The sequence below is a fragment of the Poecilia reticulata genome, chromosome 16 (assembly GCF_904066995.2).
Source record: "Poecilia reticulata chromosome 16, P_reticulata-male-v2, whole genome shotgun sequence".
NCBI classification, from domain to species: Eukaryota; Metazoa; Chordata; class Actinopteri; order Cyprinodontiformes; family Poeciliidae; genus Poecilia; species Poecilia reticulata.
In genome coordinates, this window is record NC_088845.1 from 4,265,430 (window position 1) to 4,279,151 (window position 13,722).

The following is a 13,722-nucleotide window of genomic DNA, read 5'->3' on the forward strand; positions in this document are numbered from 1 at the left end:
TTGTATCCGTTGTACTTCTAATGTATGCATCTGAATGTAAAACTCTTCTGTAAGCTGCTCTGAGCTCATACTGAGGTGTTTGTGTTTTGACAGTTTCACTCCATTCTACATGGAAATAAAGGAAGAACTAATTAATCCAGACTCGTGTGAAAGGAGTTTGGCTGATGGTTAGTTTTGGTATAAGACACAAAAGCGAGACCATTACAAAGTGAATCATTGGAAGTCAAAATTGGAAATAAAAGAAGGAAGCGCCCATTAAAACGGAATTAGGTTTTAATAGGGAATTGAAATTTGAGAATGTTGTTGATCAGTTACATAGCATTGAGGGGAAATGATATTTAACAGTTTTTTAAATAATACTGGAATCATTATGAGAATTTGAGGTATAGATATTAGGATCCAGTAGATGGCAGTAGTGCAACAATAATGGATGCAAGCTGCTGTTGAATCTAAAGAAGAAGAATGTGCTCATTTTCATTTAGCACATGCTAGTAGCAACACAAAGGATCAGCACTTTTACTGTTACAGTTAATGTTCGGAAACGACCGTAATAAGTTCACTTAAATCTAAACTTGGCAACTTTTTCTTTTTCAACGTAATAAATGTGATATTCAATTGACCTGTTATGACTCAAATTTTGACTGTCCGTCCCCCTCTGCTGCTTCGTTGTGGAAAACCTGGAGCGGCAGAGATATCTGAGGTTTATATGTGTATGTTTACTGGTTAAAAAAAAACTTTGGGGTTGTGGTTTATAGTCCGGTGTGGCTCATAGTTAGGAAAATACGGACTATAATCCGTCCTGGATTTTTTCTGTGAAGAACCCAGAGAGAGTTATTTGGTTATTTATTTAATTAATAGTGTTATTATTTATTTCCTGACTTTTGTTCTGCAAAGAACCCAGAGAGGGTTATTTGATTTTGCTTTCTGGAAAACAATACATTTTTACATTTAGGCACTCCTGCAATCATCTCACATTTTCTATTACAAACTGACTCCGGCCCCCGACCAGAGAAGGAAAACGTTATGTGGCCCTCACAGGAAAAAGTTTGGGGACCCCTGTTTTAAAAGCAATCATGATCCAACACTTTATCATTTGGCTTGTTGCTTCAAACCCACATTCTGTCCATGTCAGTCATTGTTTTCTTTGACAAGACACTTCATCTGCTTTGCCTGCAGATTTCATGGCAGCTTTTCTCCAGTCATTTAGCTCCAGGGCAGCTGTGGCATAATGGTGAATGTAAAGCTCCATGTGCTTTGCAGTTCTCTTGACTGGATTAAGTGCCATTGCAAGTACAGGCTATTTATTAGTATTAGAGAGTGTGTTTTTTTTTGTAATAACGTAAAAATACTTTGTTTACAGTTACAGACAGAGATAAAGGATAATAGAGGCTTCTGTCTGTTCATATTTTAAAGTTAATCTTTGTTGTTTTAATCTCTGCAGGACTTCTGCCAGACAAGGAGGCAGAAAGATGTCGCCGCTATCAGCAGCTGTGTTGCTGCTTTGGGACTCTGTGTGTCATTTTGGTGCTGAGTATCATTGGAGTCTGTGTTTATTGTAAGTATACAAAACTAAAAGGCCATGAATGTGACTTCTGTACATTTGATATGGTCTCTTATAACTTTGTTAGTTTATAAACTAACTTTATAAACATTTGTTTTTAACAAATAAACAATATTGTACTGAATCATCTATTTCATCTAGTTGGATTATTGGTTCAGATTGGTGAATAATTCAGAGATGAGGATCTGACTGTTGTGTCTAACACGACAGAAAAGGTAATGGAAGAACAATTTTAATGGATTAAAAATGTAAACCAACTGAGAAAATTGTAGCCTCAATAATTTAGAGTGTTTAGTCAGTTTTCAGTCAACATATAAACAGAATTATCTGTTCTAATTCCTCAGGATTATGTCAAAACACTAAGTCCTGTTATAGGAGACATTAATGGATACTGGATTGGTCTCAGAGCTGTAGGAGGGAAATGGAAATGGCTCGATGGAAGTGATCTGACCGATCAGTGAGAGACATTATTTCTTAAACTTTGTATAAAACAAAATCTACCAGCCTGGATTTAACTGATGTTTTTCCTTAGAGCCTGGATACAGCAGCAGCCTGTTGATGGTCAATGTGTAACTTCTCTCAAGACCCGAGAATGGACATCAGTGAGCTGTACTGAAAAGTACAACTGGATCTGTGAGAAGAAGGCTTTAACTGTTTAAACATGAAATGTTGAGTATTTAACAGGTTGTTTGGAAAACCTTATTTAAGACCTATGCAATTTTCTGGTTTAGTTCTTTTATAAGCTCTTTTTAAAAGGCTTTACATGTTTCAAATGTTTTTCTGATGATTTGTCTGAAGTTGTAAATTTAAAGTTTATCAACAGATTCAAAAGTCAGACAAAATGACTTTTATGGTTGCTGAATTTTTTACTAATGGTTTTTGAAGGAACTTTATGGTTTCAGCAGGATTTTAGGATTCCCACTGCCTGTGAATCTTTCTTCAATAGTTAACCCTCTGATGCGTAACTGGGTCCTTTTTGACTCGGTGAGATCATCTTTTTGCAATATCTTTGTAATGAAAAGTTTTCATCACTTAATATTCCAGGTATTCCTCAAGAAACATGTTACTGATATCATGCAATTCAAATTTTTAATTTACCTTTTATACATTTTAAGAAATAGCATGGTTTATGTTACTACCCCATTTTTCCGTGAGTGGGTCCAAAATGACCCTTATTCATTTCTTATGGAATTTAATGGGAATCTTTGTTACTGTCAGGAAAACAATTTTTGTTTACCAAACACACTGAGATCTAAGTGTCACCCCTGAATAATATTATTTTACATAGCAAGAACTCTTACATATAAGAATTATCTTTATTTTTTATTTCACAAATGTGTTTGTGTGTCAATCATGAGTACTGTGACAGTGTTATGGTCACGAATCAACATATTAACCTTCTTCAAAGTTATCCAACACTAGTTATCTAACCAACTAGCTAACATTACCATCTATACTTTATTGTGCATCTTTATTATTTGTCTGTGTGTGTCTCTGCATGTGTGTCTGACACCCTGTATGAGAAAACCAAGAGACACCAAGTGGAGGAGTAACTGGGTCAAAAAGGAAACAGTTACGCATCAGAGGGTTAACTATTGAAGAAAGATTCACAGGCAGTGGGAATCCTAAAATCCTGCTTTCTCACTCTTTATTCAATGTCACATGCTGTTTTTATTTTAATTATGTAAAGCACTTTGAAATGCCTTGCTGCTGAAATGTGCTATACAAATACAATTTGATTGATTGATTGAAGTATCTCAGGATCTTGTTCACCAATGAGGGGAAAAATGGAGCAGGAGAATGACAGGCGGATTGGAGCAGCGTCTGCAGTAAAGCGGCGCTGTACTGGTTTGTCGTGGTGAAGAGAGAGCTGAGCCAAAAAGTGAAGCTCTTGATTTACCGGTTGATCTAAGTTCCTACCCTCATCTATGGTCATGAGCGTTGGGTCATGTCCGAAAGAACGAGCTCACGGATACAAGCGGGCAAAATTAGTTGTCCCTGTAGGGTGTCTGGGCTTTCCCTTAGAGATAGGGGGAGAAGGTCAGGTATCCAGGAGAGATTCAGAGTAGAGCCGCTGCTCCTTCATGTCGAAAGGAGCCAGTTGAGGTGACTCGGCATCTGGTCAGGATGCCTCCTGGACCCCTCTCTGGTGAGGTGTTCAGGGCATGTCCCACCTGGAGGAGGCGTGGGGAAGACCCAGGACACACTGAGGATCTTTCTCAGCTGGTCTGGGAACGCCATGGGTTCCCCCAGAGGAGCTGGAACAAGTGGCTGGGGAGAGCAAACTCTGAGCCTCCTTACACAAACATTTGTGGAGCCTGATTTTGATTAAGAACTCCACAAAGATGACAATAAATCTCTTCATATTAAAGCAAACAAACGTAATTTTTTAAGCGAATCTCATGTTTCCCTGAATTGATGCAGATTTCTGTGGGTCACACTATTGCCTTTTCATATTTAACGCTTTAAAATGTTACAGATATAGAAGAATATACAGAATAGAGAAGAACACAAGCCTGAGAAGAAGCTCACCATAGTACTGTGGTATTATGGTCTGTCTAGAGACCACAACATGAAGATTATGCATCATTGTCAGTCCTCAAGCAGCCATAACATTCATACAATAAATCTTTACAAGATCTTAGTTTACATTGGATTTTAGCACTGAAAATGAGCTCTGTGTAACTTTTGGGTGAATTTTATACCTAAAACAATAAACAAAAGTAATCTAAACCAGTGTTTTTCAACCACTGTGCCGCGGTACACTAGTGTACCCTGAGTGATCGTCAGGTGTGCCATGGAAATTATCCAATTTCACCTACCGCCTACTGTATTTTCCTGACTAAGAGCTGCAACTTCTTTCCTACACTTTGAACATGCTGCTTTTCTGTGTATTTTTCTTCAACCACCAGGGGGCTCTTTAGCAGAAAGTGAATCATTGGCAGTCAAAATTGGAAATCAAAGAAGAACGGGCTAATTTTCACTAAAAACAAGCACATGCTAGCAGCCATGCTGCTGGGTACGGCTGATATATGTTAGTTTCCAGGGAGGGTTCAAAAAATTGGAAGGTACGGTTAGTATGGTGCGCTCATAGTCCAGAAAACACGATAATTGGTCTTAAAAGGTTTTTTGAAAACGAATTAATTATCTGCAAATAATGCCATCTTTGAGTGTCTTTGCTGTAGTAGTGACTAGCGGCATAATCATGTAATTTTATTACCACTAGATGGCAGTAGGTACAGAACATTTTACATTAAATGCTCTGTAACATGATGGATGAATGTTACTACATTCATGCATCACACACCACAGTGTTGTGGCACTGTTCAGGTGTATTTTTGAAGTGGACATGTTAAGTGCAATTTAAAATAAGAAATGTAAAATATGATGAAAATACATTTTGTGTTTATTTGATTCCTATTCAAGACACTTTGATAAGAATGACTATATATGTAATATAGGCAGCTACAGAGTATCTTTGTTTGCATTTTAGGTTGGTGGTGTGCCTCATGATTTTTTCAGTTAAAACAATGTACCTTGGCTCAAAAAAGGTTGAAAAACACTGATCTAAACTGCCAACCAAAGTGAAATATTCAAAATTTTGGCTGGTTAGGATGAGCAGAGGAAAAGGACCAATGATGTGTTGCAGTGTCATCTTATACGTCTCCTCTGCTTAGATTAGCGGCCCGTACTTGGTGTCCTGAGTCCACCAATCATGATTTACATATTCAAAACAATGCAGCACCTAACAACAGCAGTTGTAGCACCTCAACAATTAAACATGCCCCTAAATGTTTATGAGAAAGTCACTAAAAACTAGACATTACCCTTACTCTTTTTGTAATTTACCTATAAGTTAAAAACTTTCATCAACTGAGTCAGAAACACTGATGTTTCTGTTTTATGTTGATCCAACGTAAAACTCAAAGCTCTGTAACTTCCAACTGCCACCATTTTAACTGTAATACCTTTTATAAATATGTTAATATTTCAGTGTTTATTTTTTAATGCTATATTAGATTTGTAAGCGAATAATTCACCCTGCACCAGTCATTATTTATCTAATAATGCATTACAGACATTGTCATCAAGAAACATTTCATGCATGTGACCAGTTGCTGCTTTTGCTTCTTGTAATGTCACATCACATTTCCCTCTCTGATGAAAATCTTGTTCCACTAAAATGAGCAAAAGGTTGATGTAACACCCACACTCTGATTTGGTATTATTTGACATTTACTTTAGAGATCCTGGGTTGAGCTGTATTTGTCAATCTGTTGTTTTTTTGACATTTTCACAAGCTAGTATTGTATTACGAATTTAAAATGCATTAAAATGTCAAGTTACAAAATAGCATTTCTTTAAAACACTGCAAAATCATAACATCTTACCAAGTATTTTGAACTAGTTTCAAATGCAACTATATTACTTGAAATAAGACAAAATTGACTTACAAGTAAAATTTCAACAAAATGTAAGAGTTTTTCTCAATTTTAACAAGTCAATAACTTGTTAATATTGAGGAAAAAGTATTAGCTCCACTGACAGATTAATTAGCTCATAACAAGACATTTTTCCTACATTAAAGGTGAAACAATCGGCCAGAAGAAATAGTACTTTTTCATAATTATTAAGAATTTATTTACCTAAAACAAGCACCTATATATAGAACTCATAAAGCACATCTAGGGTGTTAGTCCCAATTAACACCAAGGACTGTTACTTTAAATACCTTTTAATAGTAGATGGCAATACCAACACTACAAAAGTATAAGGAAGTTGGGCCTGATCAGGAGATTCTAAATTTGGGGGAGCCTAGGTGTGAACAACAAAGGAGAGCACACAATGTATATAAAAAAAGTAGAATTTAATTTAAAAAAAAGTTGAATTTAATATAAACAACATTTGTGGATCCACATTGTACAAATAAACAAAAATTGCACGCTTTAAAAAAATAGTAATAATAAAAAAATAACCCAGTCTTGTATGTGTCTGTCAAATGTTCTTTCAAAGTTTGTTTAGTCTTTCCAATGTGTCTGTGAAATATGTTTTTTATGTTTCACGGCTGGTGACCAGTCGGGTCACTGTCTACCAGTTTGCTTGGTCCTCTGGGCTGGGGCTCGCCATCCAAGTTCTTGTAAGGTTGATCTTGATGTCTCTGGCACAATGTTTCAAAAGTGCACCATAAGAAAACAAAAACCTGACCGATGCTTCAATGCTATATAACTACCAGGGATTTTTCCGGACGTCAGCTGTTAGAAGCTTTTGGAGATCAATTTCCAGGATTCTTTGTAGAATTTAACACAATCTTACAGGGGATTCACGGAACAACCGTCAGCTCTCACGGGAGTTAGACGCAATCTGAGCTAAATCTCAGGGCTGCAGTTAAAGGGGCGGGACAATCAACCTGATTGGCTGATGTGAAATCAAACGGTGCCAGTTATTGGTTGTTTAAAATGTCACTAAAAGCAATCATTAAAGGGATATTTCACAGGTTTAAAAGACTTTTAGTACTTTTTTTTATTATCAATAATTAAAAACATATTTACAAACATTCTTTTTTTTTTAAACTTAAATACTATAAAAATCTCGTTGTGGAATGAGATATTAAATCAACATCTATTCATTTTACTTGTGGTCAAGTTACTTATGAGTCATTTTGCCTTATTTCAATAGCACTAAAATATGACAAATAAATGCTTGATGTTGTGTTTTTTCAGTTCACTTACTGAACAAGAAAAGCAATGACCCATTAAAGCTGAACAAAGTCTAGTTGGCTTAGAAGTTTGATCTGAATAAAAAAGCAGAAGTATGCAAATCAAGAGCAGTAACAAGAAGCACAACTAGAGGAAGCAACTTCCTGTTACCTCTCATTTTGAGTTCTGATTCAGTCTACGAGTCGGATCAAGATCAACATTAAGGCTGTAGATATGGCAGAGGAGGAGGTGAGCTATGCTTCAGTGGCCATCAAAAGTAAGAAGCAGCTCCAATCAGAAGGTAAGTTCATCTGATTCTGCTTAAATAAAGTATATTCTCCAACGGTTTAATTCAGTCTGCATCTTTCCGTTTGCCAGGGCTGTTCAGACCTTTTGTCACATGAGTTAAAGGTCTCACAGGTCATAGAAATTATTATTGAAAATGTAAAATCCCTCAAAATTATATTGAGAACTTAGTTTACTCATCCATCTTCAAAGGTAGTTTGTTTATTTACAGCTATAAGGCAGTGGTCAGATATGTTCATCAGGAAGACTAGCTCTGCCTGAGCATGACCTCGTTACCCAGATGAAGTGAGAGACAGAAGAACTTTGGCTAAAATTAATCTGAGCATCACAGATCTATTCACAGATCTATTCACACAACATTGGCTTATACTTATTTTAAAAGCCAATACTTATTTTAAACGCCAATGTTCAGTTGCACATTTATTTTGATCTGAATATGATACAATTTTCTTCTATGGTTTAAATTTTTTGCTAACTGTAGAGTCTGTCATTCCTATTTTTCTGTTTATTATGACCTGCTGCTGCTGGTACTCCTGAATTTTCCCATTGTGGAAAAATAAAAGGTAGTTCTAATGTATCTATTTCATTCCGTTGTACCAGAGAAGCAATAAACTAAGTATACAATATTTTTTTATAAGACAAAATAGCCTTTTTCATTTTTTTCAAAATGTTGATCTTGGTCAAGAAATGGCTCAGACATCCCCTCATCCACAACCAGAAAATTATTAGTATATTCAAATTGCACTTCAATTTGAATTTCTTGAACATTGATTTAAGATACTTTTGATCTTGAAATAAACTGATAATATATATTTTTTAAATAATATTGATTTTTTAGTGTTTTAGTTTCATTGATCATTTTTAATGTGTTACTTTCTAGTACAGTTCATGATCCAGTTCTGCATTTCATTTGTGTTTGGGGAACTATGACATACATTTCCTAAATTGTGTTGCAGTGTACATTTTGACAGGTTATTTTATTAAAACACAAAATGGCATCTTTGCTGTCAAAAATGAAGAAAATAAAGTATGTTACATTTGTTTGAATAAATGTTTTTAAAGTCACTGATCTTTCAGGTAAAAATGAGAATGAGACTGTATATGACGAAGTTAAGGTGAATAAAGAAGGTAAGTATAAAATAGTAAAGATTTTTAAGTTTAACCATAACAAGCCCTAGAAAGGTTTTGTAGAACAACTTAAAATTTCAACCTTTTCAGCTAAAGCTGTGGATGATGCTGAAGTGGAGAAGCAAAATGAAAATGTTCAGCAAACTCCTGACACAAACGGTGAGTATATAAAATATAGATAATATTAAAGTTGTCATTATTTTCCCCAATTCTAAGGACAAATCAATAACGCATGGAAACATTTAAAATGCTGATTAGCTAATTGAAGGGTTTTCTTTGACTAAGTAATTCTTGTTATTTCCATTTTTCATATAAAAGTTAGGACAACTTCTCCTTTAATATTGACTTTGAGAGATTTCTTTGAAAAAAGAAATTCTTAAAGAAAATAATTTTAAGCGTTAACTTTCCAGTCTGTTAATGTTTTTTATTAACTTGAAATTTTCAAAGCAATCATGATGCAACTCAAAAAAATCCGGTTTGTTGCTTCAAATCCATATTCTGCCCATGTCAGTCATTGTTTTCTTGAACAAGACACTTCATCTGCTTTGCCTGCAGAATTTATGGTAGCCTTTGATCCTGTCATTTAGCTCCAGCAATGCTGGGACATGATAGTGAATGTGCCATGTCCGGCTTTAACTTTCTGACCCACATGCAAAATCAACGAGTTTGAATAAAAGTATGGGTTTTATTTTATTTTCTTAAAAAACAACAGACAAATCTCCTTGTCTGGTAAACTGATTAAAAAAACTGGTACTATTGATGGGTCCGGCGCATGCATCAAGCCCATAGACCAACACCCGTGTCGGTGCGCGCATTGGTTTCAGCAAGTTACGTGACCGATACAGGAACTGTTTTGTAATGACATTAACGCGCCAAACTGTGTTTATAAGGAAGAGAATCTGTCAAAAGCATTTGCCAAACGAATTCTTGATCTTTTACGGAACAGCGTCAACTATGGAGCAGCTTCAAAGGAAAGGTTTCTGCAGTGTGGGACCATTTTGATCTTATATTGGAAAATAAATTTGTTTTCATTTTTGTCGTTTCATCCGGTTCTTGTTAGTTTCTACTTGATCTATCTGAATCCGAATTCAGCTGAAATTGACTCTTAGTTTGCTTTCATATTATGTTCTGCAGGTGAAGTGTTGCATATGTTTAACTAAACTGTCTTAAATAAATCCACCTTTTCAATGTTGAGGCATTATGAGGCCAGGCATGAGAATGAAGTCTCAGATTCACCTAGATGAACTCAGATATACATCCATTCTACAAATTACTCAGTTGCTTTTTATAAATTATTTCATATACAGTGAACCCTCGCTGTAACGTGGTTCACTTTTTTTTCTCCACAGTGTTCTTCGTCCTGATTAACCATATAATTGGTAAAAACAGTCTCCGCGCTTCTTCTCTACCTGAGTGGCAATAAAGTTACGGTGTTTAATACAGATTGGCCATTCAGGAGATGGAAACTGAAACTTTTAATGTCCGCTGGAAAAAAAAAAACAGTGGCCAGAGGCAGCGCAAAACCCGACCAGAGGCTCGTTTGATGAGATCCGTCGCTCTGCCGTAGATACAGCTGTGAATCTCGCAAAGCAGCTTGGAGGAGACGCTTTAATGACATGACTGCGGATCACATTAATAAGGCCCGATTGATGCACATGCACATTCTTTGGTTTCAATGTAGGGTATTTATTTATGCTGTGTAATAACTGTAAATAATAAAGGTAACTACTTCACGGATTTCGCTTATCACGGGTTATTTTCGGAACGCAACCCCTAAGAAAAACAAGGGTTCGCTGTAAATGTAGAGTTTACTTATTTTTTTTCTACAGCAGAAGTTTTGTCAAGAAAGCTAAACAGGCTTAATTTCAAAAGGTTGTAAAAACTTTTTTAAATAAAAATTTGTGGGGAAAAAAACAGTCCATGCAACCTCATTCAAAACACATTCACTTAAATTTTCACTTTATGGTACATGTTCACATTCTTTATTGACTGTATATCAAATATATTTTAAATTTAACTGAAGATATGACAATATATAATATTCAATAAAATACAAAGACTTAAATCCTATTGTATAGACTTGGTCATCAAATCGCTACGTTGCCTGTAGGAATTTTTAATGTCCAGCAGGTGTCAGTATTGAATGACACAGTATGGACACAGTATCAATATAGTTTTGCTATGTGTCGAAACGATACATGACACCTCATCTACCCATCACCAACTGGTACTGTAGACTACCAGAGACGGCTAGAGAGACTACCTGTGCACGTTAATCATCCAGTACTGAGTGAAGGTTCTGCTGCTCCTTTATCCCCAACATGATGAGGCTGATGAGATCCACCTGTGTAGGTTGCCAGGTTCTTCACCAAGATCTTCGCTGGAAAAGATGCATCACTCACACTCAAACACACATACAGGAAACCTGACAGAATATATATCGCTACTCGCTGTGGAGTCCTCTAAAGCGCCTTTACAAGTACATGGTATTTATTTTTTATTAAAGAGTGGATTTTTTTTCTTGTTGATAATAAAGTAAAAATATTATATCTAGACAGAAAAGATCGTAGAGGTTATTGTAGTTTCATATTTTAAAGTTAATCTTTGTTGTTTTAATCTCTGCAGGACTTCTGCCAGACAAGGAGGTAGAAAGATGTCGCCGCTATCAGCAGCTGTGTTGCTGCTTTGGGACTCTGTGTGTCATTTCACTGCTGAGTATCATTGGAGTCTGTGTTTATTGTAAGTATACAAAACTGAAAGGCCATGAACATCTCTATAACTGATATGCTCTTTCTTATAACTTTGTTAATTTACTTAAGAGTTCAATGTTGAACAAAAAAATAATAATGGAATGGCACTGTATTGTCTATTTCAGATAACTGGATTATTGGTCTAGATTAGCGGTTCTCAACGTGGGCTGTACCGCCCCCTAGGGGGCGTTCAGAGGATGGCACGGGGCGCTGGCGGAAATTTTTACAAACGTGGATGGGGTGGGGTGCTCTGTGATTCCTTTGGGGGGTGTTTGGTCGAAGGTAAACTTTGCATCTTAAATGCACAACAATACCAGTTTAGACTTTGAGCAACTTGGTAAAACTGTATTGTGTAACATTAAATCATGTTACACAATGTTTCCGTTGTATCGATGGCAGCTCTTCTTCTTCTATTCTGTGTTTGTAGGTTTTAGCGCAGCTCCGCTCCTGCTAGTAGCTCCACCTAGCGTTACAGTTCAGCGTTACACCGGCTGATGACGTTGCTGTGATTCACTTTGTCTGGTATTTTTGTACATATGTGTTGGCAGTTCTGTGATCATGTTAAGCAGCAACTTATATTAAAAAGTGTTTTATTTCCGTTTGAAGGCTGCCCGCTTCCATGGAAGGAGAACAGAAAAATCTCTCTGAACTCATTTAAATAAAGAAATCCCTCCATGGGTGATACCACGATAGAGAGCGTTCATTTTATAGCATTAACAGCGGTGCTGTAAGTAGTTCGGTTTGAAACGGGTGTGATAGAACAACGGTACCACAACACTTTTAAATTTCAATAATCATAATACCCAAATTGTTTCCGTTGTTTTAAAAGGTTTATGTCAGTCTGCCTTTTCCCCATCAATACGCTTCCCGAACGCTGTGCACCATAGGGGGTTAAACCCCCTGCCCCCCTCAAAAACGCAAAACAAAAAAATAGACGCGCACATTGCGCAAAACTCTGAAACAGGAGAAGCGGGACATAAAACGGAGTGACGAACTAGATGTGAATTATGGCATAAAAACAGAGAATCCGACGCTAAACAGTGAAAAATCAACACATGATGTGAAACACATGATGATTAGGCGGCGCAGCAGGTGAAGAGTGAAGATTACTGATGGTCAATAAACCATAGAATAAATCTAGCAACAAGAAAGAATCTAGAGTGGACATAGCAATAAACCAAGAGAGGATAATACTAATCAAAGGAAACTAAATAGAAATGAATGAAGAACAAAATTAAACTAAACTAAATATAGAGGAATAAACTGGTATGGCAAGACCTTTCAAGCAATAATTAATACAGAGGACTGTATGGAAAGAATAAACACACACTATTTCCAGATAAAAGGTAAAATAATATTGTTGAAGTGCCATGGGTTTGTTGAGGCCACATCTAGTACTGAGAATAAATATATCTTACAGACCATAACAGTTAAAAACTGATCACTTATTTATGTTTTTAATTAGATTTGATATATTTATTTCTTCAATATTATTTTTCACGTCAGTGTTAATGTCATGAGGCTGACACTCTATGACACTTGCAATGGACTATTCCCATGACTTTTTTGTTCTCTGGGAAATTATTTTTGATGATAAATACAGAAACAAGCATAAAAATCAAAACATCTACAATAGTGATAGTAATATTAATGATAAAATAATAGTCAGTGTAAAGTAGCCTGCAAATTCTTTGGTGGGGGGCGGTGAGGGACCTGGATAAAGGCTGGGGGGGCGCTGGCCCAAAAAAGGTTGAGAAACACTTGTCATTGTTGAACAAATTAGAAGTGAGGGTATTAATTACAGATAGCTAAAGATTTAAGAAACATCTTGTTTATATTTTCCTAAAGGCTGTTTATCTTGAAATTGAGTAGAACAAATTTTAACTCTAAACTACAGTGTTTTTTATTAAGCAATTTTCAGTTTGTAGTTGTAACAGTTCGTGAGAGCACTGCAAGTGAGCTGAACCAGCTGAAATCAAACCAAAAGGATTTCCTGGAGAAAATTCATAATCTAACTAACCTCAACAACAAACTCAGTTCAGACAATGACAACCTGACTTTGGTTTCTACAGCCTTAAAAAACACCATCACCATGCTGACTGCAGAGAACCACAACCTGACGTTGCTTAATGAGGAGCTGAAGGAACAAAGGAAAAACCTCACAGAAATAATAGAAGCTTGGAATGAGCTCAATGTCAGCCGAGCTCAGTGGAGCATTGATCAATACTGTCCTACAAAGAATGGTGGTATGTTCATATTTTAGACAAACAGTTTGTGCTAA

At 36.1% G+C, this 13,722-nt stretch overlaps 1 protein-coding gene across 1 annotated transcript in view; it reads left to right on the top strand.

The window, feature by feature from the left end:
* Positions 1-13,722, top strand: part of LOC103477622 (uncharacterized) — a 35,229-nt gene that overhangs the window by 20,318 nt on the left and 1,189 nt on the right. The gene's annotated exons all lie outside the window — the stretch shown is intronic.